The sequence below is a fragment of the Rattus norvegicus genome, chromosome 7 (genome assembly GCF_036323735.1).
Source record: "Rattus norvegicus strain BN/NHsdMcwi chromosome 7, GRCr8, whole genome shotgun sequence".
In the NCBI taxonomy this organism is placed as follows: Eukaryota; Metazoa; Chordata; class Mammalia; order Rodentia; family Muridae; genus Rattus; species Rattus norvegicus.
The window spans coordinates 26960430-26985369 of record NC_086025.1 but is presented as its reverse complement, the minus strand read 5'-3'; the positions used below and the strand labels follow the sequence as shown (position 1 = coordinate 26985369).

General features: G+C 43.8%; 1 protein-coding gene and 1 long non-coding RNA gene across 19 annotated transcripts in view; both read right to left on the bottom strand.

Annotated features, from left to right (window-relative positions):
* The window catches only part of Anks1b (ankyrin repeat and sterile alpha motif domain containing 1B), a 1165904-nt gene that overhangs the window by 381183 nt on the left and 759781 nt on the right, over positions 1 to 24940 (bottom strand). The window lies entirely within an intron of this gene.
* LOC120093795 (uncharacterized) lies at positions 1967 to 24938 on the bottom strand. 3 transcript variants are annotated; one of them, XR_005487482.2, is made up of 3 exons: positions 15091 to 24938; positions 14389 to 14999; positions 1967 to 2399 (listed from the first exon to the last, which is right to left on the bottom strand). It is a non-coding gene; the product is annotated as an uncharacterized LOC120093795 (long non-coding RNA). The 3 variants fall into 3 exon arrangements; XR_005487481.2 differs by lacking the exon at positions 1967 to 2399 and adding an exon at positions 11208 to 11491; XR_010053661.1 differs by lacking the exon at positions 1967 to 2399 and adding an exon at positions 11208 to 11315.

Below are 24940 nucleotides of genomic sequence, written 5' to 3'. Positions count from 1 at the left end.
ATCTGAGCTCTCATTACTTCCTGTTGGGATGCCGTTATGCCCATGTAGAATTGAGGTGGAAACCTTAGCCACACTGACAGCTGATCTGAACCTGTTTGAATGGCTCCAGGAATTCCAGTCAGTAAAGAGGAACTGGCTTGCTCATCTGCGCATTCCTCTCAAATCAGTTGAAATAAATCCTCAGCACTTGATTTTCTGACCTGGTTCTCAGCTATTCAATACCAGCCTATGGTCTGGCATTATGAGAAATTTTCCAGTCTGTTGGGTGGAAGTAATCCAATCCTGTCACTGTGGAGGGAAACCGAGTATAGAGACAGAATCCAGGGAGACTAGAAAGGTTCCGAGACCCGAGAGAAGTAGAATTTGGTAGTAGCAAGTCTCGATAGGTTCAAGGAGAGGTTACTGAAACATCGGAAATAGACTATCCCAGGGAACGGGGCCACTCTGACTCGGAGCGTGGAGAGAGCTAAAGAGCAGAACACTCCATGTCCAATTCTTCTGGGCACGATCAGCTGCTGCAGCAGGATGAGACAGATGGGACCATTTTAGGGCCAGGAAAGTGGGCCTCCCTCCTACTGGGATGGAACAAGTGTGGAGGAACAGATAGAAACGCCACAGTGATGAAAGGTGCTATGCTCTGAGGTAACTCAATGCTCAAGAGGCATAGAGCAAAAGCAGGGCACAGTTAAAGCAGCTACTTTAACAGGAAGCATCCCTCCAAGATAAAGAAGTGCTCCAGGGTGCATAGGATTCATGTTCCCTCCTACACAGCCTAGGTGCCCTGGGTCAGGCTGTCCTCAATTCTGCAGTCAGAAGATCCTAAGTCTGACAATAGGCATCAGGTCATAGTCATCTAGCCCAAAGCAAGCCATTGGTTGAAACTTAGGCTAAAAAGTCAGGTGTTACATGAACTCACAGAGACAGCATCATCAGCATCAGCAAATGCACAAGTTGAAACCAGAAGGAGTCCGAGGATGCAGAGAGGTAGACACAGGTTCCCGCCCCTAAACAAGAAGCTATGTGCAATTGGTAATCATAGGCAAAGGAAAAATCAGTTTTCTCCAATGGACTCTCACTGGTTATAGCAACCACACCTCGAAGTTGGTCCAATGCCTAAGAGTAATTGGTCAACACAAAACCAACTCAATGGACGGTATTTTTGAACATTTTGTCTTATTTTGCTTTGCTTGGGCATTTAAAATTGACTGGTCTTGTTTATTTTGGTTTTTGTTTGGTTTTATTTGTTTTTGTCTGGTTTTCGAATATAAAGTTGGGTGGGTAGAGAGGAAGGAAATAGAGAGGAAGGGTCTACAAGGACTTGGGGGAAGGGGAAAACGTGATCAAAATCCATTGTTTGAAGAAAAAATTTTCAATAAAATGTTTTAAAAAGTAACACGTTGTATGTGTTATGCATTGTGGAGGGTAGGGTGAGACCGAGGTTTAGGAAGGACGCAGCACCTGTCAACTAAACAGAACTGGGACAGCACAGCAGGACTGGTGAGTTGCAGGAACTATTTGATGAGCATCTGTGGACACACACCTTATCAGGTTTGGCTTGATCTTAGGAGTAGGCCAAGGCTTGGGTCCAGAGGCAGCGACCCAGTGGTGGAATGTTGGAATTACACTCAGATCCAAGAGAGGGTGGAGAAGCTCGAAGATACTCCTGTGCCTATCCTCTACCTTGCTGTCATTCTCCCAGGACTGACCAACCAGAGTAAAGACCTGTGAATGACTCAGAATATAGGATGTCAATGCTCATATGCGAACGACAGTGGGGTAGGGAGATGGGCACTACCTGGTTCCTGAGGGAAGAGACTACTTTCAGATATTTGATACTTCCCTGGATGTTTATCTCCTAGCAAAGAAAACCTGCCTTGCATTACACTGAGAGTTTTAAAGGACGACTACATCAAAAATGAAAAAGATGAGAAACTGTTAAAATTACCATTGATCAAGAATAACAGGCTGACAGCTCATCTAGCCTTTATTTCCAGATTCATTTTGTGAATAGGCCACAAGTAAGGGGCAGATTCCTTATTGACTCTGAAATTTTATTCACGGTGAGTTTGAGAAGGGTTATGGTCTTCCCGTATCCTTGATTTTGGAACTTCAGTGTCCACTTCTTATGTGCTCTGCCAGTTGCTATAGCAGGGTGGCTTTAAGCTGATACGGATGCTTGTCACGTGCTTGGTAACTATAAAAATAATGTCTAGTGACCTGCTGTACTTTTATCTTGACATATGATTTCGCTTTATGAAACACGGAATATGATACATTTTATATTTAGGAACCATTTGGAAGGGAGGCTGGTAGAGTAAGATTTAATTGATTTTTTTCCCCCTCTGTAGCTCTTGAAGAAATAGCATGCGGATCCAGAGTAGGTGGTATCGTGCATATTTCTGTAAAAAGGAATTTTTACTTGCTTAGGCTGTTAAGTCTTACCCATCCTTAATACTTCCCTTTATCTTACCCTCACAGACAAATAGCCACATGTTTTTACCCATCTCTGTGCCATGATCTTGATTTCCTCCTCTAGTCCATCCCCATGGCTAGCAAGCTTCTCTATTACCAAAAGCACCTCCTGTTCTCAGGCCCCCACTTCCACCCATCCCCCAAAGCCAGAATATTAGTGTGAAAAATCTTCTCAGGCTGCTCCGCTACTCCCAGCATTTTATATAGAATTATCCAGACCTTGTAAGAGAACACTTGAGATGCTAGTCCAAAATTATCTTTCTAACTTTACTTCCTGAGCCCCTCCCATTTCTGTCACACATAGAGTCTGAGGTAGAGGGTCTATCTCCTGAATGTTCTACCATGGTCTTCATGTCTGCGGGAACACTTTGCATACACACATAAGTGCCTGGTTAGAGACTGCATCTGTGAGACAGTCCTTTATTCCTGCAGCTTGTAAAGCCAGACCTTCGGAATACCGCTTCCTGCCTTGGAAGTACTCCTGTGCTGATAAAACTTAATTCTGTCCTTAGTGATGTTTGTCCATGGGTCTGTCTCTCCCATCTGCCTAGGATTTATGCAAAATACCAATGGCCATTCACCATTCGTCATCTTCGCTTTCACAGTACTCTTGACCATCTGGGGTAGTACCATCTCTACCACAGAATAAACGGTCAACAAGCTCATGTCTGGAATGGTTGGTTATAATGTGTGGGATTCTGTGGGTCCCTGGAGTTGAGCTTTTTTAACTTCTCGCTGAGTTAATTTTTTTCCTGCTAGTTGTGACTGTTAATAATTGGGTTCTGGTTTTCAGCCACCTTCTCCCTGTGGCTCTACGATGCCTGTAAGAGCAGACACTCAAGTCTTTCTCTTGGCTAGCATGTGACAGTCTGAGGCTCCTAGTTTGTTGAGCTGAACCAACTCCTCTGCCCTTCTTCATACCTTTTTGTTTCCCACACAACCCTCATAGCTGGGGAGCTTTTTAACCATAGCCTTTTAGCTTTTAAACTTTTATTAGAAGCAGGCCCTGTCTCGCTGTCTCCTCATCTTTGGAGACTGTAAATTATCCTGTTACTTCATTTGTAATGGAACATATTTATTTTCTGTGATGATGGCTCCCTTGAGTCCTTCCTTTTTCTTAGCTACATAAAGTTAACTTCCTCAGTGGCGAATTAAGGACAGATTACGAGCAGCCTGGGAACCAGGCTCCATCACCACAGGGGCCGCCCACTCAGCCTCCTTCTGTTCAGCCACCCGAGAGCTGCAGCTGCTCTGGGCTGCTCTCTCCATCTCTCCGGAGTTGAGAGGCAGATAGACAGAAGGAAAGAGAGGTGAAGACACACACACACACACACACACACACACACACACACACACACACACACACGGGGGGGATGGAGAGAGAGAGAGAGAGAGAGAGAGAGAGAGAGAGAGAGAGCCCTTTCCCCCAGCATTATCTGTTGGTATCTGTTCTTGAGTTTTCTAGGTTCTTCTCTCCTTCTTCTCCCCCTACCCCAGCTGCCTACCATCTCCTCCTACACCCAGACCAGCAGTGACTGCACTCCAAGACTCCCCCTCCTTCCAGCACTGCCGCTCAGTTTCCATGGCAACAGAAAATGTTGGTGGGAAGCAAAGAAGCTGAACTGCAACTCCTGTTGGGGCTGGAGGGAGGAGGAGGTGAAATGTGGGCCTCTCAGGAGGCTTCCGAAGGAGGGGAAGGGAAGCGCCTCGGGAAGCAGGGGTGGAGGGGAATGCAGCCAGGTGAGGAAAGGAGGGGGTTCAAGGGAAGGTACACTGGCAGAGGAGATTGCCTTGGTTAGAAAGCTGAAATGGGGAGACAGAGGAAGACTTATAAAAAGTAATGGCAAATTCTATACATACAGTAGTTGATTGAGAGGTTAAGCTAAGCAGAACACTGGGAATGGATGATGTCATTTTTGAAGAGTGAGTCGAGGGAGGCAAGTGGTGTAGGGGTAAAAAGAGTAGTGGAGGTGCTTAGAGTGTAATCATCACCATCACCACTACCACCACCACCACCATCATGATCATCACCATCACCATCACCACTACCACCACCACCACCATCATGATCATCACCATCATCATCACCACCACCATCACCATCACCATCACCATCATCACCATCATCACCACCACCACCACCATCACCACCACCACCACCACCACCACCACCACCACCACCACCACCTCCACCACCACCACCACCACCACCACCTCCACCATCATCATCATCATCATCATCATCATCATCATCATCTACATGGGAAACAAAAAGATGATACCCAGATGTAGGTTTGTGATGGGCATGTCTTCTTTGAGCTCACAGAGTTATGAAGATCCACTTCAAAAGGCCGTGAACAAGGGTCAAGAAAACTACAGTACGTGAGACAGACGCTCATAGTGTGGAAGGTAGATTAAAATGTGAAAAAAAATTTTAGGTGAGGAATGGCATTTCAAATGGGATTCACAGCTAAAGCTACCACTCAAAATTTGTCCAGAGTCACAGATTGTTATATGTTTTTTTTTTTTATCATTTTCAGTTTTGCATAGCTCTAAGTATGTGATGTTCTGCTACCCTGTGCCTGAGCCCATGGTCTCACGGCAGTACTCAGTGCTCGCCTTGTCATCACACAAGAACCGCCCCCGGCCTCCGGCAAATCTTCCCACTGTGCTTTCACAGAAGCTTCTTGTGTTTGTTCAGGCCACAGCAAAGCTGGTCTTGGAACTTTCCATTGATGTAGGGGGCGGGGGGGGGGTTGCTACAGAAACCGTGTTGCTTGTCTACAACCATGATTACAGCGGTTCTCTCATCTTTTTTTCTGAATGAATCTATACCACTACCTCCTTTAGGACCACAAAGCAAGAAATGATAGAAAACTATCTAAGAAGACGCTTAAAGACCTCGGGACCGCACCCCTGCCTCCCTTCTTGTGCATCCCACAACAGTGGTGAACAGCGAGCAGTGCTCGAGGATTGCTCTTAAGTGATGTCTCCTAGGCTTTATGGAGATGGACTCATATAAAGCCCACTTCAGCCCAGTGGGTGAAGGAAAAGTGTACAGTTTGTATCATATCTGTTTCATATACACACAAGCTGAGGCAAAGAGATATGGAATACCTGACTCAAGATAAGACGCTTATAAAGGCTGGGCTGGGGTTTGAATCCTGGTGGAATCTATGTCTTAACCATCACACTGTGGCTACTTCTGTTTGAGAAAAAATAACATTTGGACCCTTGAGGAGCCTGGGCTTGAACACATTACTACTGCTTCCCATGAGCAGTCATTTTCCCCTTTTCTGAGTAGAATTTAAAGGCCCAGCCTCTATTTCAAGGTGGGTACTGAACACAATGGTTTATCCACTTGTTTTCTCTGCAGGTTTGGAGAGAAGCTGGAAAAAGCATGTCAGGATCTTCCAGCAGTCAAGGCAACTATAGAAAGACAACATGGGTGTGAGAGATCTGACCACATTTCCAGTCTGGAAGAAAAGGGAAATGCTGGCCGGAACAGCAGGGCAGACACCACCCAGAACTGAGGTGTTTGCAAGCATCTGGGTTTGAGCATCTGGGGTTTCAGTTTGAGAAGATGAACAGGACGGAGGAAGAAGTTGGGAAGTGGAACCAAGATGGAGATAAATGTCAAAGTCTGTGATTCTAGTCGTTGCCTTTCTGCTTGTCTCTAACTGCTAATCTCTCTTGAAACACACACACACACACACACACACACACACACACACGTTAGACAACTATATTTTCTTGTCAAAGTGAAAAAGAAGCTTATTTTCTCAAACTCTTTATGAGGTCCTCCTGGGCAGGGCAATCCAGGGCAGCCAATGAGGTGGGATCTGGGGTGCCCTGGTTATTACGTGGACATGTAGCTTTCTGCAGCATGAAACCTGGAAGTCAAACCTGTGCTTACAAATAGAGACTCAGGGTTGGGGATTTAGCTCAGTGGTTAGAGCGCTTGCCTAGGAAGCGTAAGGCCCTGGGTTCGGTCCCCAGCTCCGGAAAAAACAAACAAACAAACAAACAAACAAACAAACAAACAAACAAATAGAGACTCAAGGTTGCTTTTTCAATGGCTCAGAAACCCCCTCATTGCGGGAGAATGCAGCGTGACTGACCAAAACCAAGTCAGAAGCAAAGTGTAACAGAAACAACTAGCTCTAGAAATTGTCAAGAATTTAACAATAAGCACAGAGTACTTTATTGCAGTACTGCATGGCTCACAACAGGAAAAAAGAAGAGTGTGTCCAGAGAAAGGAACAGGAAATAGAGAGCCTAGTGAGACTGGGGATTATGGTCTCCCCCTCCATCCCTCCCTCCCTCTTTCCCTCCCTCCTTGCCTCCCCTTCCTTCCTCCTTGTTTCCTTCCCTTCCTTTCTTTCTTCTTTTGTTCCTCCCTTCCCTCCCTCCCCCTCTCTCCTTCCCTTCCTCCCTTCTTCCCATCCTTCCTCCTTACCTCCCTCCCTTCCTCCTTCCTTCATTCTTTCCTCCCTCCCTCTCTCCCTTTCTTCCTCCCTCCCTCCCTCCCTCCCTCCATCCCTTCCTTCTTCCTTCTTTTGTTCCTCCCTTCCCTCCTTCCCCTCCCTCTCTCCCTTTCTTCCTCCCTCCCTCCCTCCCTCCATCCCTTCCTTCTTCCTTCTTTTGTTCCTCCCTTCCCTCCTTCCCGTCCCTCTCTCCCTCCTTCCCTTCCTCCCTCCCTCCCTCCCCCTTCCTCCCTTCCTTCTTCCCTGCCTCCCTCCCTCCCCTCTTTTTGTTCCTCCCTTCCCTCCCCTCCCCTTCCCTCCCTCCTTTCATTCCATTCCTTTCCCTCCCTCCCTCCCTTCCTCTTCTCTCCCCCTTGTTCTTTCCTTCTTCTCCTTCTCTCTTTTCTTCTCTGTCTTGCCTCCCCACCCTACACCTTTGTATACGGTCTTGCCTAATTGCCCAGGTCGGCCTTGAAGTGGACATGTTCTAACCCAGCCTTTTCAGTCCCAGCACTATAGGTATACACCCGCACACTGGGCAAGTTACATTCCATTTTATGTTGCCCAGGAAGTCACTGGTCAGCCAACTGGTCACATGCCACATGAAGCTGACTATCAAATACTTGGAAATGTGGCAAATGTGATGAAGGGATTGAATTTTCAGTACGCGCAGCTGGCAGCTGCTACATGGGTTGATGTGGCTCTAGGGGAGCCCAGGATGGTCTCTCCATACTCCTTTGTGGAAATCATAAGCTCTCGGGTTTGTGGCCACTGTTAAATTTCTGGTTCTCTTAGTGACTTTGTACTATTCAATTAAGTGATTATAAGCAAAGTCCTAAGAGATAAGATGAAAATGAAACTAAATAGCCAGGAGCTGAGGAGGTGGGTCAGTAGGGAGGGAGGGAGGGAGGACAGAAGAAAGGGAGGGAGGACAGAAGGAAGGGAGGGAGTACAGAAGGAAGGGAGGGAGTACAGAAGGAAGGGAGGGAGGGAGGACAGAAGGAAGGGAGGGAGGGAGGACAGAAGGAAGGGAGGGAGTACAGAAGGAAGGGAGGGAGGACAGAAGGAAGGGAGGGAGGGAGGACAGAAGGAAGGGAGGGAGGGAGGACAGAAGGAAGGGAGGGAGGGAGGACAGAAGGAAGGGAGGGAGGGAGGACAGAAGGAAGGGAGGGAGGGAGGACAGAAGGAAGGGAGGGAGGGAGGACAGAAGGAAGGGAGGGAGGGAGGACAGAAGGAAGGGAGGGAGGGAGGACAGAAGGAAGGGAGGGAGGGAGGACAGAAGGAAGGGAGGGAGGGAGGAAGGAGGGAAGGGGATACCATAATCTCCCTTTGCTGCTCTTCCACAGGATACAAGCTTAGTCCCCTGAACCCACATTACAAAGCTCACAGTGATTTTTAACTCTAGCTCCCGGGGATCCAACATCCTTTGTAGATTCATGCCACTGGCAACCACACACGGTATTGTCACGCAAAGACACACACACACACACACACAGAGCTAAAAAATAAATATATTTTTAAAAGATGGCAAATGCAAGCTAAAGGGAGGGATTAAAGAAATCTAATACCTCAAAAAAAAAAATGGAAAGAAAGCTCATAAAAAGGGGGTAGAGGACAGATGGTCAAAGAAGCCACAGAAGAGAATTTTTCAAAATTACATCTTCATACTTAAAGCACGTAAGAAGAAAAGCAAAGCAAGAAGAAAGAGGCATCTGCTTGTGGACATTCTACTGACACACAAGAACATGGAGATTAAAAAAAGAAAATCCCGACACTTCCAGAGAAGGAGTGGCCATGAGTAAAGGATCCAGAGCTGTTTTATTTTCCATCCATCGCATCGAGTCCAGCCAAGACAGCTCGGATTCAGCCTGGGATCACACACTGAACCACAGCACCCACCATGGGAGAAGAACTTCGCGAACTTAAATTCGCAAGGACTTCAATTCTTGTGCATTTCTTGGCCGATCCTCGCCTCCCCTTTTATAAAGCTGCTTGAATGTGTGCTCCAACAGCACCGAACAAAACAAAACAAAAGCAAAACAAGGAAAAACACACACACACACACACAAAATGCTAAAATCGATCAAAGAGAGCAATGCCAGGAAGAGTTTCAGAATTTACACTCATGGGCAGGCTCAGAGAAGTCCAGCCTCCTACGAGGGTCTCCATACGAAAGTGCAACCAGAAATATAGTATGGTGGAGCCTATAGGAACCCTGCGGATGAAAGAACGGCAAAAAGCGAAAGAGAAGGAAAACAAACTAGAAAATGGAACAGTCAAAAGTTTAAAACAAATAAATGGCACGTTTTAAGGTGATTTCCGCGGTCCTAGACCAGACAACCAAAACGTGGCGACAGATTGCCATCTTTGCCAATGCCTGGTTTCAGCAAGCAGAGAGTGTTTTCTCTTGACGAGCCCCCCCCACCCCAATTCATGAGTAGCACAGAGGCAGGGAAACTCTAGACAATGAGGACTTTGCCATTGCAGAGGATGGGTGTTGCTCCGGTCTTGAGTGTTAGGCTGTGAAGACAGGAGACGTGGACAGTGCTGGCAGTAGAATTTTATGGTAGCGCTGTACTTGCGGCCTCTGTGTTTATGCGCTGAGATTCATCCCACAACTAGACTGTGAATGGAGGCAGCTGGGAGGGAAGAGATTGGTAGAAGCCCTTATTTCTCAGACCAGGAGAGGAGTCAATACCACCAGAAGTTGGTAAGTCAAGAGCTCGGGGAAAGCCATATGAAGAAGCCGCCAGAAGAACGAGGTAGAGACGTTTTGGAGAGACATTTCTGAGGTATTGCTTCTGTAAGGTGAAGCTGGGGAATGGGAAGAAGACGCCCCAAACTATGTTTATGTTTTATCTGTACGCTGGTCTTTCTGCTTAAAATTGATATATGCTTTAGCTCAGAATTAATACTTTTTTTTAATGTGCTCTGCTCTGTCACTTTCTGAAGGTCCTTGCCACTGGTTGCTCTTGTGACTTTGTGAATCAACTCTGGAAGAGCCTGAGGTTGTGAATCAGATAATTAGCCAGCCGTGGCCATTCATTCACCTCTTGCCAACCCCCCTCAGCCTTCTCTTTTCCAAGAGGCTTCCGGGAACACGGACACAACAAAGACCTTACTTAGGGTTGTCTTGTTTGTGGGGCGATAGGAGGCACCGGGGCCATCTAGGCTTCCACTCTAGACTGTTGTTGAAAGACTGAAGTGCTGATTACAGCTTTTAGCGGAAACTGTTTTCTCTGCACTGCAGAGCGGTCTTCTTAGTATCAATAAAATGCTTCCTAACAGGATCCCTGACACCAAAAGTCCCCACTGACACTAGTGTAATTATCATCCCTGGACTCTAGGCCTTGTCAGACCGCACAGATAATCACCTACAACTGCAGCTCATGATTAGCCAGTCAGTCAGCTGACACCCAGCACTCCTGGTGACAAAAGAAGAGAAGCCCCTGGCATCCTCTCTCCAAACCCTGAAAACTAACAGGAACTGAGGGGATGCAGGAGAAGGAAGCAGGGACACAGAGGGATGGAGACAAACACTGCCGGTCTCCATCCAAGTCCTAACCAGGCTGGACTAGCAAACCCTGCTTGGCTTTCCAGATCACGCATGTTCAGGGTGGTATGCAGCAGGTCATGTTCATTCTCTGTTACACAGGCAGGGGGTGATAAGGGCAGAGCCTAACTCAGGATGATTTTACTTTTACTTCTGCTCCCTCACCCTGACTGAACCCATCTACTGGCTCTCCTCTAGGTGTCACCACCCCCACCTTCGTTTGGCAGCTCCATGCTAATTGTAGGTATTTCCACTTGTTAGAAAAGCTGCCCTGTGGCTTAGCTTGCCAGCCTGTACCTCTTTCCAATCTGTCAAGGGCAAAGTGGTATATCTGTATGAAGAGGCCACACTGAAAGCCACTGTTTTGCATGTCTAGTTAAAAAAGACTTCATGTGCATCTAACTTCTGTGGTGGAACTTAGCTCGAGTCCCCCAATTATAGTTGCAACTGGTTACAGAGCCGAAGGACTCACTTGCTTTGTCTATTTTTCTCTAGTAGACGGTAAAGTTTTGAGAAGATGGACCAGGTATATTATGCTAAAATAATTCAAATAGCTAATATATGTAAAGTACATTGAACAGTATACTGTACATGGGTTAGAGGTAAGATAAGATTTTTGCTATTGTCACTACCATGACTGAATTCAGAAGCATTTCCACAATGTCTGGCACATGAAAGTGACCATAGAGCAACTGTGTCTTCATTTGCACTCTTGGTTCATTCTGGAGAAACCGAGTTTTATTGCCAAGGAGTCAAGCAGTGGTCCTGGGTGCAGGGAGGAGGTGCAGGTCTTTGCTTTAGTGTTATTAGGGCTCAGTGAGTATCTGAAAAAAAACCATACAGTCTGGTGGACAGAAAGAACAGTATAGGGGACACAGGATACTCGAAAGGCGTGATCTATTATTGAAAGCAGGCTTTTTGCTGGTGTTGAGACGGAACCTCAGTCTGTAGAATGGTGGGTGTCCTGGTGGATATGGCGAACTTGATGAAAGTGGGCAGGCTGGGAAACACATATATGGTTAGACTTGGTTAATTAAAGGAGACCTATTTTGTGATTGACACAATCCCATGGGCTTAGATTGTGGACTTAATATAAAGAAGAAAGCAAACTGAGTGTGAGCATTTTCTACTCCCTTCTTCCAAGTTGTGGATGCGAAGTAAGTAGTTACCTCATGCCAGCCATCGCCATAACCTCCCTGACACGATGGATGGACTGGACCTTCAAACTGTGAGCCAAAATAAATATTTCCTTCTCAAGTTGTTTTTTCTCAGGCATTTTGCCACATTAATGAGAACATTTACTAACACCTTCTGTTTGGGAGAGACACCTAATGTAACCAGAAGTTTGTTTTCATCAGCACTAGCTAGAAATAGCCAGCTAATCAGCCTCAGACAGATGTTGCCTTGCTCGTTGTTCTCGCTACCTCGGTGTGTGGAGTGTATGTGTGTGCTGTCATCCAGGTAAGCTTATGTAGGGGCAGTGATGGGTCAGCAAGTTGTTTCTCCATGTGGCGCATGTGTAGCGCCTGAACCATGATTTTGCAAGGCAGGCAGCACTTTCACTCAAAGAAGCCTTAGATGACCCTGGATTTGTTGCCTGAGTAGGATCCCCTTTGGTTTTTCAAATGCCACCTGAACCTCACCATCTTAACTTCGTTTGTTCAAGATTCCACTCATCTTTATTATTATTATCATTTTATTATTAAACTCATTCCTCTGTGTTTATACAAACACCACTCAAACCCGTTTCCGTCAGAGACCCTTCGCTGAATGCTCCAGATGTCAGACATCGTCTCTTCCTTCCAAGACTCAGCCAGTCAGTCATGGACGTACAACGTTCATTCTTCCCATAATTATATCATATGCCATAAAAACACACAGTTGCTTTTCACTATTATTGAGTGTGTATTGCTACTGAATACTTAAGCATGTTACACTTAGCTTTCTGAGTGGACTGTAGGGTCTTTAAGCAGATACTATAGTGTGCCTCTCTGTAGTCCCTTCCACAAATAGCATCAGTAGATGGATAGAGTATGTGCAGAGTTCTTTCCCCTCCTAATGAATAGATAAGCCTTCCTATCCCCCTATGAATGAATGGATAAACCTTCCCAGAATCCATTAATAAAAAATTTTCCTAAGAACCTTTCACAAAAATAAGTTCTATTTTTTTCCTTCAGATTGTCAACACACCCTGAAAGATTAAGGATGCAGCTATGAAACACATATTTATATTTTAAAATGCTACAACATATTTAATATGCTAATAATAATAGTATGTGAATAGTCTGAATGCAAGTCTAGATTATTAAATCCTTGGGGAAAGAACTACTACATTCTTAGGTGTTCAAATATTCTTATAAAAATTATTTATGAGGGTTGGAGAGATGGCTCGGAGGTTGAGAGCTCTTGTTGTTCAAAGAATCCAGGTTCACTTCCTAGAACCCACGTGATGGTTTACAACTATCTGTAATTCAAGTTTCAGGGAATTTGATACCCTCTTCTCATAGTTGGATACCAGGCATGCACTTGGTGCATGTACATACATGCAGGCAGGCAAACACTCGTATACATAAAATTAAATGAATACACTTAAAATTTTTCAAGTAAAATTATCATGATCTGAGTAGCCTTAGTTAGGACATTTTATAATGAGTGAGTGTCCCTGAGTAGGTGAGGACCAGATCAGATCTTATTCTGTGGGGCTCCTGTAATATTCTTCCAGGGACTTGTGCAACCATAATGTCGTGAGCTCAATGGCTTCCTTCTCTAGGTGTTCACAATGCCATTTAATCAAGGTCTGTAGTGAGAATGCGTGGGATATAGCAATAAAGCTTCCCGGTGGCCTTTAGAGTTGTTTGGTATGAGGTCACCGAGGCAGGCAGGTTATGGATGTTTGGATGTTCCTAGGACAACCCAGGTAACCCTTCTCCTTGCTTCTAGTACACTCTAAGGGTGAGAACAACAGAGGTTTGTAAGAACGCATTACTGCATGCTACACCGGTTTAATCAGCAATTCTAAAGTGGTTTGCCAGCTCAACAAGCACAGACTGTCTTCTCACTGTGATTCATTGCCTGCTAGACGCACATAGCTGGCCTTAATCTAATTCTTACTCTCACCTTGAGACCTGGGTAAGAACATCTCCCATTTTCACGCGAGCGAGATGATGCTCACAAAGGTTAAGTGACCAGACCACATTCTCACTCCCGGTAGATGAGGAAGCCAGGCTTAGGAGACAGTTCTGTGCCTTAAAGTGTCATGCTGTCTTCCTGATTCCTACTCTTTCCAGATAACCTCATGACTACAGATCTAAAAATAAGCAGTTCCATAATGCTATCCCATTTCTTGGTAAATTCTTTCTCCTCTTTCCTGATCCTTAGATGGATCTTCATGTATTGCAGAATGACTTTGAACTACCAGTTTTCCTGACATACCTCCCAAGTGCTGGGATTATGTGTACCTGGTTTTATGCAGTGCTGGAGACTGAGCCTAGGGCTTTGGACCAGGCGAGAATTATACCAACTATGTTACAGCTCCAGCCACGAGGTAGCTTTTAAAGTAACTTCTCTAGCCTCAAATCTCACTTAGCATAACTCACTAGAAAATGGATAGGATTAGAGGAAATACAGTTCTACCTTCTCCCCAGCTCCCATACACACAAGTGTCTATCCTCCTCATCTTGCTTCGAGTTTGGAGACTAGACACCCTTACTACTGACCGAATTCCTCTACCTGTCTCTGAACCCCAAGTCTCCCCCACATCATTCTTTCAATCGAAACTTCTTTCTTCTCCAGCTCCCTACCTTTCTCCTTCATTGTTCCATTCAATACCCAAACACGTCTCCAGCCTCTCCCATTTCCAACAGTTGGAGGAATCGCATTTTCACTGCCAGCACTTACTTCTGTGCTTCCTCCATCTGGTCTGTAGCGTTTCCTTTACTAGATGTCTGCTACTTGTCCCATCCAATGAACACGGCTTCTCTGGCTTCTGCTTTATGAAATGAGCTCATGCCCAGGTTTCTGCTGTTCCAACACCAGCGGTTCCCTCCTAGTTCCATATGACTTCCTTTCTCATCAACATTTAACCCAAACTTTCCGTAAAAGAAGGTTACTGGGAAAGGTCATCATCCCCACATTAGGCACTGGGTTTGGGGAGCCACAAGACTTTATGAAAGGTAGAAAGTGTCATGTTGGTTGAATGACAAGAGAGCATTATGGGTACAGGCAGGAATAGGGAGGCTTACAAAGGAGACTAGGAAGAACAGCACTGGGATGGGGGATGCCCAAGTGATGTACACTCAGGAGAGAAACAGTGGTCAAGAGAATCACAGACCAAGGTAGATAAGGTTAATGAGGGGCCGGGAAGCTGAAATTGGATTTGAGCAGTTAGTAATACACTGTTGGTCATCGTTTATAAATAACTTTGGGATCAGGGCAGAGGCTGATGTCATCAGGCCTGACTTATTGAACTGAAAGGCAATCCAGGGAGTACTGACATTTCTTCTGAGACCCTGTTGTATAAAGGGAAAAATAGTAAGAGGACAGATCCAAGGGTGGATGGAACTGAAGGAGAGTTTTGAAAAGAAATAGGTTATATCTGACCTTGTTTAGAGATTGTAGAGAGGAAGGTTAACCTATTTCCAAACCATTTTTGATGTAACTAAATACAGAATCTACTTCTTCTGTCACCCAAACATAGATAATATATGTAAAGCACAATGCCAATTTAATATGGCTTTATTCTTTTTCCTATGTCATAATGACTTAGTATGATGTTATGATGTCATAATGACCAGGACATTGATGAATTGCATTTTCTGACTCTGTAACAGACTTTCACCCTATTCTTCTCAAAGGATCTTTCCTGAAACTGATCCAGCTCTTCAGTGGTTACATTGCTCTATATCATCTCTTGCTTTTGTCCTTTTGAAAGATGAAGGATATCTGGAACTGAGACTATGGGTGTATTTATTAATTTTGTTCTGGGGCAGCAGAGAATCAGACAGACTATATCATCGTTCAGGTCTAGTGAAACCCAGATGATCAGCTTTCCTTCATGGGACTGTGCTTTGTTGATTTAAATGATGTGGAATATGACTTTTATCAAGGAAACATGATATACTTTAGGTTCTAGGACTTGAAGCTCAAGATCGCCTTCAAATATTTAGAAGAACAACCCTCCCTCTTCATTTCTTGCCAACCATATAAACACACATTGGCCAATAAACACAGATGCTCTACAAGTCTTTACATGGAAATCCTGATCAACTTTGCTCAATAAAAGGAAGATAAGAGCATAGCAATCTGAAACTTAACTCTGTGGACAGAGGTAATAAAAATCAGTGAACTTATGTTTGGAAACCTGTCATAAACATTCACTTAATTTTCTCTCCTCCTTACACACCTCTATAATCCATACCTAGCATCTGAAGGGCTCTTATTTCTCCATATTACTTCAAGTCATATGGCCTTAAATGATGGATAGTTTCCAATGCACATGGCTGACACAGCCAGCTTGCAGAATCTAGGAAGAGGGCAGGGAGGTAATTGCAGTGATCAATGGGGCATTGTCACTTTGTCTCTCTTGCCTGGGTATTGTTCTGGATGAGAGTGTATAGCCACTGGTGACTCATTACACCTTAGAAACAATTGCTACTGGAGGACAAATCATGTCTTCCATGGGGACTGCTGTGGCTAGACGCACTGTCCCCAGCAGGCATGAAATGAATCATTCAACTCAGAAGGCTTCATTGTTCAAGGCAAGCTTGACTGGAAATTCTCTTGTGTTTCTGTAACACTGTGTATGGTGAGAAGCCTTCCTAAGTCTGGACCAAGTCTCTCTCTCTCTCTCTCTCTCTCTCTCTCTCTCTCTCTCTCTCTCTCCCTCCTCTCTCTCTCTCTCTCTCTCTCTCTCTCTCTCTCTCTCTCTCTCTCTTTCTCTGTTACCTTACCTCTTGGTACTCTTCTGATTGACTAATTGACTATCTCCCCAAGAATAAGAGGTGATCACACTAATTTATCCCAATTCACACCTTCTTGGTTTGCCTATCTCTGATGTTCCACAACTATTGGCAACTTTCCTATTGGCCTCAGATTGACCTGGGCTTGACTTTTGACTTTAATTTAGTTAACCAACTATTTATTTATCATAGCCATGCTTAATGATATGAGGAATAATAAAGGATTCATAGGCATACATTTATTGAGGGTTACTAATTTGATCATGCCATTCCTAAGTTGATATGTTGAAGTCCTAACCTGTAGCCCTTTAGAATGTTACCTTATTTTGGAAATAGGGTCTTTACATAAATAATCAAACCAAATGAGGTCATTAGGATGGTCTGCAACCAAGAGTGACTACTCTCCTTACAAGAAGAGAAATGTGAGCACAGAAATGTCAAGACATAGAAGTCAGTGTCAAAATACAGAGGTAAATAAGGAGGCCATAATCAAGGCAACAGGACCAGAACATAACCTTTTCTCAGAGCCCTCAGTAGAATCAATCCTGTTGATACCTTGAGCTTGGACTTATTGCCTTACTCTGAGGCAACTGTGGACAGAAACGAAGGTGAATACCTTTGTTGATAATGTAGGCCCTGCCATGGTTAAAGCACTGGTCTTCTTAGGAAATAGTGGGGAGGAGATTGACAGGTAAGGTGCACTGAGAGAAAAAAAGTGCAAGAAAGGGGCAAAAGGATTGAAGACAGGAAGAGCTTTGAGACTAGAGCCAGTCGTTCCTGGGTTCAGTTGAAGCATTTGGTGAAGGGGACAGTAAAGACCCTTACTAAAGTCAGAGAGGGAACTTTCATCACAGAGAGCTGGCTTTGTAAACCTGACTCTGCTAACAGCTCTCTTAAACCTGGTTGAGTCTCATTCTCTTCACTTATAAGTATGGGAATACTGATAGAAGTATGAATTGTGCAGGTTAACTTATAGGAATCTGTAGAATACTGTAGAATACTTTAACCATTCCATTCATCAATGTTGAAAAGCTACTATATGCCAGGCAGTGTGCTAGGCTTTGGGAATAGAAATGTAAATACTACCCTGTCTATTCCTCTAAGAAATTCACTCTCTAGGGTAGAAACCAAGATTTGAACAGATTAGAATAATGGCAAAGGAATATGAGGACTAAAAACAGGGCTAAAAACAGGGCTCTGTGGGTGTGTTATGGATACACTGGGAAGGGAAAGATCAGCCTCAAGAGTCAGGGTAGGGTTAGGAAGCATTTCTTTGAGGAGATGATGTTTAAATGGATTTGAGAAAAATCAGGTGAAGAAGGAAGAGACAGGAGTTCCACACAGAGGGAAGACAGACTTGCTGTACAGCTGTGTTTTTCTCTGTCTCATGCCTCTTCAGCTCGCTTGCTGAAAATATACTGTAGTCTGCAAAACGCTGTCAAAGTCCTGAAGACCGGATTCTGTTCTAACTGTCCTCAGCAGCTCACCGAGGTTATCTTTCAAACAGACCATCAGAATCCCCTCCTGTAGCCATCTGCCTGTTGCCTGCCTGCCCCCAGCCCATGCTTTCCTCTCTTCTCACTCTTCTCCTAGCTTGCTTGCTTCTTTCTGCTTTCTTTCATTAGATCTGGAGACATGGGATCAAGGCTAATTTCTAACTGTGGGGCAGGGCAGCAAACTGTGGCCCTATGATTAATCTGCCTGTTTTAATAAATAAAATTTGACTGGAACCAAACTACACTCATTCATATTCATATCATCTATAGCTATTTTACTGCAACAACAAAGACAGATTTTTTTTCCCCCACAGAGACCATATATCTTGCAAAGTCTAAATGATCTAACTGCATGGCCCTTTACACAGATGGTCAAAATCTGGTCCAATATTTATGTGTGGTAGAAGTATACGGGTATAGGGAATAGGTTGACAATATACAAGTGATAGAGGCCAAGAAGAAATTTTAAGGAAGGGTCCTACGGAAGAAGCATACATAAGTTCTACCTGGAAGGTCAGAAGCAGATTGACAGCTAAAAGATGTCACAACTGAAGTAAGAGTTGAAGGATCCGAAAGGAGTTAAGAGAGAAGAAAGATCACTCTTGGCAGAGAGGGGTGTGTGAAAAGCCAGGCAGTGGAGGAAAGGCTCACAATTCAGTTCCCTACTGCATAGAGAAGAAATAAAAAGAGATAGACAAGGCTGGAGAATTAGCTGGACCCAGCTCAGCAGGGTTCCCAACTCTGATAGTCACACTATGGATTTTGAAATACCTTACCATTTCCCACACTTAAGAACCTCTGAAGGATTTAAGCACAGCTGATGAAAGCAAACGTGTACCTCGGAGCCCTCTGGGCCACAGTTGCAGTTAGCATTTGTTGGGCATTCATTTTATGACGGTCTGTGCTACATGCCAGGCATCCACGCATATGGAAATGCGCAGCAAGTAGTGATGGAAACTGGTAGAAAGAGGTAAAGCAAGGCAAAAAGACATGGCTCTCAGAGCATGTCTGCAGTGCAAAGTGTAGGGTGATGTCCAAAAGTTGGAGCCAGGGCAAGTGGCTGAGGGTAAGGAGTGGAGACGGAAGGTGTCACAAACTAAGAGGCCAGAGGGGAGCAGAAGTTTGTCAAGAAGTAGAGCAAGGCTGATTTGCAAGAGTGCAGTTTGTAGGAAAGTTGGGAAACAGACTGGATTATGGAGCGGTTAAGGCATTGCCGGGAAATGAGAAAATGGAGGTCACAGCCATTGAGCGAGTTGCCTGGGAGATCTGCTCTTTTAAAGCAGAGAGGAATATGATTTTGGTTGGATTTCTTAAGATTAGTCTGTAACTCAGCAGCTCCACTAAGTTTTTAGACTCATGATGTAAATTCCTCACCCCAAATATCTGGTCATTTGAAGCAATTCTGGAGATCAAATTATGCAAATGTGCTCCATGACTAAATTAGAGGCTAATTCATGTGAACATTAGTTAGTAATGGGAGTTACATTACTGGATTATTAGAAAATGGGGCAACATATTTTAGTGCTTAAAATTTTAATCAGAGTAATTCCAGATGGAAGGAAAGGCCCCTTTCCATCATCAGATTGGAGCCATGGCTGACATCCTCCCCGAGAGTCGGTCTTTCAGCATGGTCAGTCCAGCACATGCCCTCATTTCTGACTTTCTGTGCTGCACTTGCAATCAGTATCCTTTCCCAGGCTAATGGCACGCACAGGAACAATTAATAGCTCTCATGACACCAACATTTTGTCCTGCACCTTTAGACAGCTCAAAATATTAACACAATCACCCCAAATGGCATTGCTGCTAGATTCCACGAGTAAATCAAATCATTAGGGAGACAAGAGCGTGCTGATGAGAAGTCTTCCTTTCTCTATCTCCCACCACCCCTCCACTGTCACTGCTTCTTGTATTTGTCATTTAGCTCTTGTCCAGAATGGTTTCCCTTCGGCACGGACTGCTAGATGTGGACAGATTTTAATTGTCAATGGTTGAAAAAAAAAAGACCCACATTTGTAGTAGTGAGTCTACTCCTACTACTATCTATAAGTTTGGAAACTTATAGATGCTTTTGTAATATAAGGCCACCCACTCAAATCAAAGCCCAGCCTACCTCAGAAACAGGAAGATAGAGGAAATGGATATTTTTCTTGTATACATTTAAATCATAAAAGCGTCCTAGATTTGCCTGAAAACATAGTTAAGTAAGAAGCCATCATGGAGTGATTAGTCTTCACCATTAAGGTCAAGTTATTTCTGTTGTTCACAGGTCTAACTTCTTACTTGGATGGTGGTTTGCCAAGACTTAAAATGTCATTTTGGCAGATGAGCTGCAAAACAGAATTTATTCCAGCAAAGTTCTGGAATATAGAAGAGATCTGTAGTTCCATTAGCATGTAATATACACCACAAATGTGGGAGAAAAATTTCAGTTACATATGTACCTATCAGCTTTGCATCTTTTGTCCACCTCTATAACCTGAAATAGCTCCTTGGGTCTCCTTCAGTGTGCAATGGGCACTGCTCACTTTGACCTCCAGTAAGAGCTTTATGAGTGCTATCCACTCAAGCTCACAGAAACGCCCACTTGTGTGTGGGTGGCTTCCAGTATTACCTTGATAACAGACTCCATAAAGCCTTCACCCTGAACACTTGAACAATGGTCAAACCATCCCAAGTCAATAGGTCACGCTAAAAGAATGACGTATTATATAATTTCATTCTTTTCTCCTTTAGAATGTACAAATGTGACTGTTGGATAGTGTGCCCCGAGAGCCTCTGAGTCAGACCTTCTCCAAGTCATACACACTTTATAAAATGCCCTTCGCACCATCAATCTGCTGCAGTCCTGCCTAGGAAGGATTGATGCTAACACTGTCTCCATTTTTCTTGACTTTGAACTCCAACAGATTGTTGGCATTTCCCACTATGTACTATAATTTAATATAGGAAAATCTGCTGGTTGATGCTGATTGTACGGAAAGATGAGGGGAAAGATTTCTATCTTATAGTCTATGTGCATGAAGGAATGTTTGTAGAGTGTGCAGGCAAATACTCGGGACAACAGTATGCCCTGACTGAGGTAAGCGTCATGTTTTGTTCATCGTTAGGTCCCTAGTAATTAACACTTTCAAGCGCATGGAAAATATTTACAGAGGACTCAATTCCAGAATGAGACAACTAATGCTCCGTACTCTGATTGGCCAAAAAGATTTTTAGTTTATAAACGAGGCTGGAGGTCCAGCCTGTCGATCTGTTGTGTGTGTTGGTATTTATGGGTGGATTTCTATGCCTCTAGCATTACACTAGGAGCTGTGAGAAAGGCAAGGGAATCGCACACAAACAAGACTTGCTGAATTTCTATTCTAGTTGAGAAGACGAGATATACACGAGTGGAAACTTCATCCTTAATGATGGCTCCAAAATTCAACCACTAAGCAAGTTCTGAAAGACACACTACTAGGGACTAGAGTCCTTAAGGGAAGTTATGTAAACTAGGCAGGGGGACCTTTAAGAATAAAAAATATAAGGAAGGGAAAAGAAATGACAGTTCCCGAGGAGCAGGAGAGGACATAAGGAGCAAAGACATAGGAGAAGAAATAGAGGATTTGAGACTTGGACAACTTACGGAACAGTCATTTCAGAAATAGAAAGATCGGGGTGGCAGCAATAAATATAGTAAGGAAAAAAAACAAGCAAGTCTGCATAACAGTGGATACATCCCTAAACTCCTTGCTGGGAGAATAAGCAACATGAAAACTTAGTCATGTCACATACATTGCAAAGGCTGAAGAAAGGCACAAGGCTCAGAGGAACCCCCCCACCCCCCACGGCATTCCCCGGTCTGGTGAGAAGCAGGGAGATTATGCAGAGCAGATGTGATGCTTGTCTTTAGAGGAAACAGGCAGGGTGGGACTAGGGAGGACTTCAGACGCATGATTGGTGAGAGGGCTTGTGATGTCAACACGCACGTGACTTTCCCAAAGTCTTAGCTGGCTTTAAGTCATGTTGTAGTCCTTTTTGAATTGCACCACTTTCTATATATCTTCATATTCTTTTTTTTTTTTTGGTTCTTTTTTTCGGAGCTGGGGACCGAACCCAGGGCCTTGCGCTTCCTAGGCAAGCGCTCTACCACTGAGCTAAATCCCCAACCCCATATCTTCATATTCTTAATGATGCTTTGGATCTAATCCATGCCCATGATGTTCTACAAATGATGACGAAGGCATAGAGCAAAAGCTTATTCTTTTGTTTTAAAGATATGAAAAGTGATTCCTGTACCTATAGAATCAAGGGTAAGTATAAAGAGCCCAAGGAGAAGTTGTAAAAGACAGTAAAGAGTTAAAAAGCACATGGGGAGGAGCTTCCTTCTTCTCTAAGCATGTTCGGGAATCACTATTAAGTAACCTTTACTAAAGTTAAAGATTGTCATTAGATAAAAATTAACATACATTGTGTTTATGTCTAAGAGTGTATACAATATATTTAGCAAAAATAAATTAAGCCTTGGGTAAATGTTTTCTTCAAAAGTTATCTATCTCTACAAAATCTTTAAACTTAACTGATCAATAGAATATGTTTCCAAAACAAAGTGCATGCATGGCTGGACTCTGACATTTTAACCAGCATTAATTATATCTTCTTGATGTCTACTGTCTTCTTCTAAAAAGACCTTCACTACACCATAGTTAATGGAAGTGTGGTGCTAGTTGCTAAGGCAACAGAATGAATAAATGCAGGTCAGAATGTGCCACAAGAAAAACAAAAGCTAGACTAGGGTACCGAATGGAAGTTGAGCAGGTCTAACAGATTTTTACATTAATGAAATCTGATTTTTAAAGTGGGCCAACCATGGAGGGCTTTAAGCTCAGCATTAAGTAGCCCATGGCAATCCAATCAACAGACTATTATCATAAAGGTAGACAAACTCTTCTCACAATATTGGCACCAAACGAATGGTGCACGAAAGCATGAAACACACTAATTGATGACACTATTTAATTGATGACACAATTTCATGATTTACTTCATCTTCACAGTTAATTAATCCCTGTACACAGCAAATCAAAGCTGCCTTTTTGATTCTGTCTCATGGTGCAAGTTAACAAGGTGATCTTATTTTCTGGAAGATACCATACACCACTTGGAAAAAACCAGGTAAAGCCACAATCTAGGATTTCATCTTCCCACGATTCTCGGGATTTTTTTTTTTTGATGCATTTTATGCACAATTCGCACATGGTTATTCTGCATACTCTTTCCTCAAACTCCTTTAGAAAAAATAAAACCAAGAGATTACCTTCTAGTTAAATACGTTCGAAAGGGGAATTATATTTGTTCATAAGTGTTTAATACTCAGAAGAAAATTAAGCCGAATTAAAGTCCTTCAGTGTGGACGATTAACTCAGTGAATCTAAAACCCAACTTCTCACGGACCAGAACAGATTTGGACAAGGGCTGGGGAATGATATGCCCCAATTCAGGTAAAGACAGAGGGAAAGAGTAGCAATGCAGAAAGGTACAGTCAATATAAGTAATGCCAGAGCAGCATTCAATTTGTTTGCTAGGTCTTGTGATTATTAATACCATCTCTTTACTGCCCTAAGTAAGTCTTAAACCTGCTCAGAGCTGTAACAACTTCCATTTCCATCCTATTTCAACACCCAGAATCCCAGCTGCATAACCAGTGACTGTCTGTTGGACATGGGGGAAAGAAATGCATAGGTCATTAATTAAAAAAAAAATTAAGATATCCCTAAAGGGTCACGTGCATATATTACTTAATGATCAGATGATGGGCCACATTTATGCATTCTAAAACCTGGTAGGCATACACGTTTTTTGTAGGAGTTGAAGTTTAACCATCTTAATAACCCTCGGGGCTGTAATAATTCAAGTTTGGAGAAAAGCAATCTGGAAAAGGGAAGCACAAAGCTCTGACTAGCCCTCGGTGGTTTATGGGTGTGCTGCAAGTGTCAGCCTTAGCATTTTACCTCAGAGGAACGACTAAGGACACCTATGAGCCATTTGTGTGCTACGTGCTTGTGACATGTGGGTCTCCCTGAATTTAGGGATCGGCGATATGTGCCATGGGACCTTAAAAGCAAGGGAAGGTGAGAAGAACCGTGACTTAGCCTAAAGGAGCTTAACAAGGGAGGGCCAAAGAACGCCACTGGGGGAGGTCTAGAAATGATTAGAAAACTACATTGCCGTCTGCACGCCTCCTATCCTCCTCCTCCTCCTCCTCCTCACCTGTGTGCACACCGAGAAGTTTGCACACGCCCGCTTTAGATTGCACACAGACCGGGACTCGGAAGTACATCAATGCATTTGGTACATCAGCCCCTCTTTATACCCTGACAGCTGACTGACCCAAGTGTTTGCTTTTCACCTAAAGTAACAAACAATCCTTCATCGCTCCTCAGTCAGCCATGTGGAAGGAAGAGCCTGCTCTCGATAAGCTAAGCGACCAGCTGAAGCGGCCAGCTAACGAAGGGTCGTCCACAGGATTTAACCGGCTTATTGAATGACTAGCAGGAAAGATGATCTTCATACCATCAACATAGCAGATTCTCTAATTAATCACAGATACTGATATTCAAGCAGAATAACATGTCTCCGGGATCCAGATTTAGCTGGAACGTGGGATAAATCTAATTGTCTGCTAAGATCACAAACGTATAGGAAAGAAAGAAAGAAAAAAGCCATACAATGAATGACAGGGAAAATATAAATGTTAATCTTCTCCCAGAGCCTATAAATAGAGCTCTCACCCAATTCATACAACACACATGCCTAATGGATGCACATAGATCCCCATTTTCTAGTCAGTGTCTATATGCACACAGAGCAAGTTCTGTCCTGAAGGCATCCAATTTTCCGATGTAGTTACATATATAAAACAGATCCGTTTCTGTGCAAGCCAGGCTGCCTCTGAGCCACATAAGACACATCAGAAGCAAAGACAGACAAAAGGCAGCTCCGTGGACACGGAGA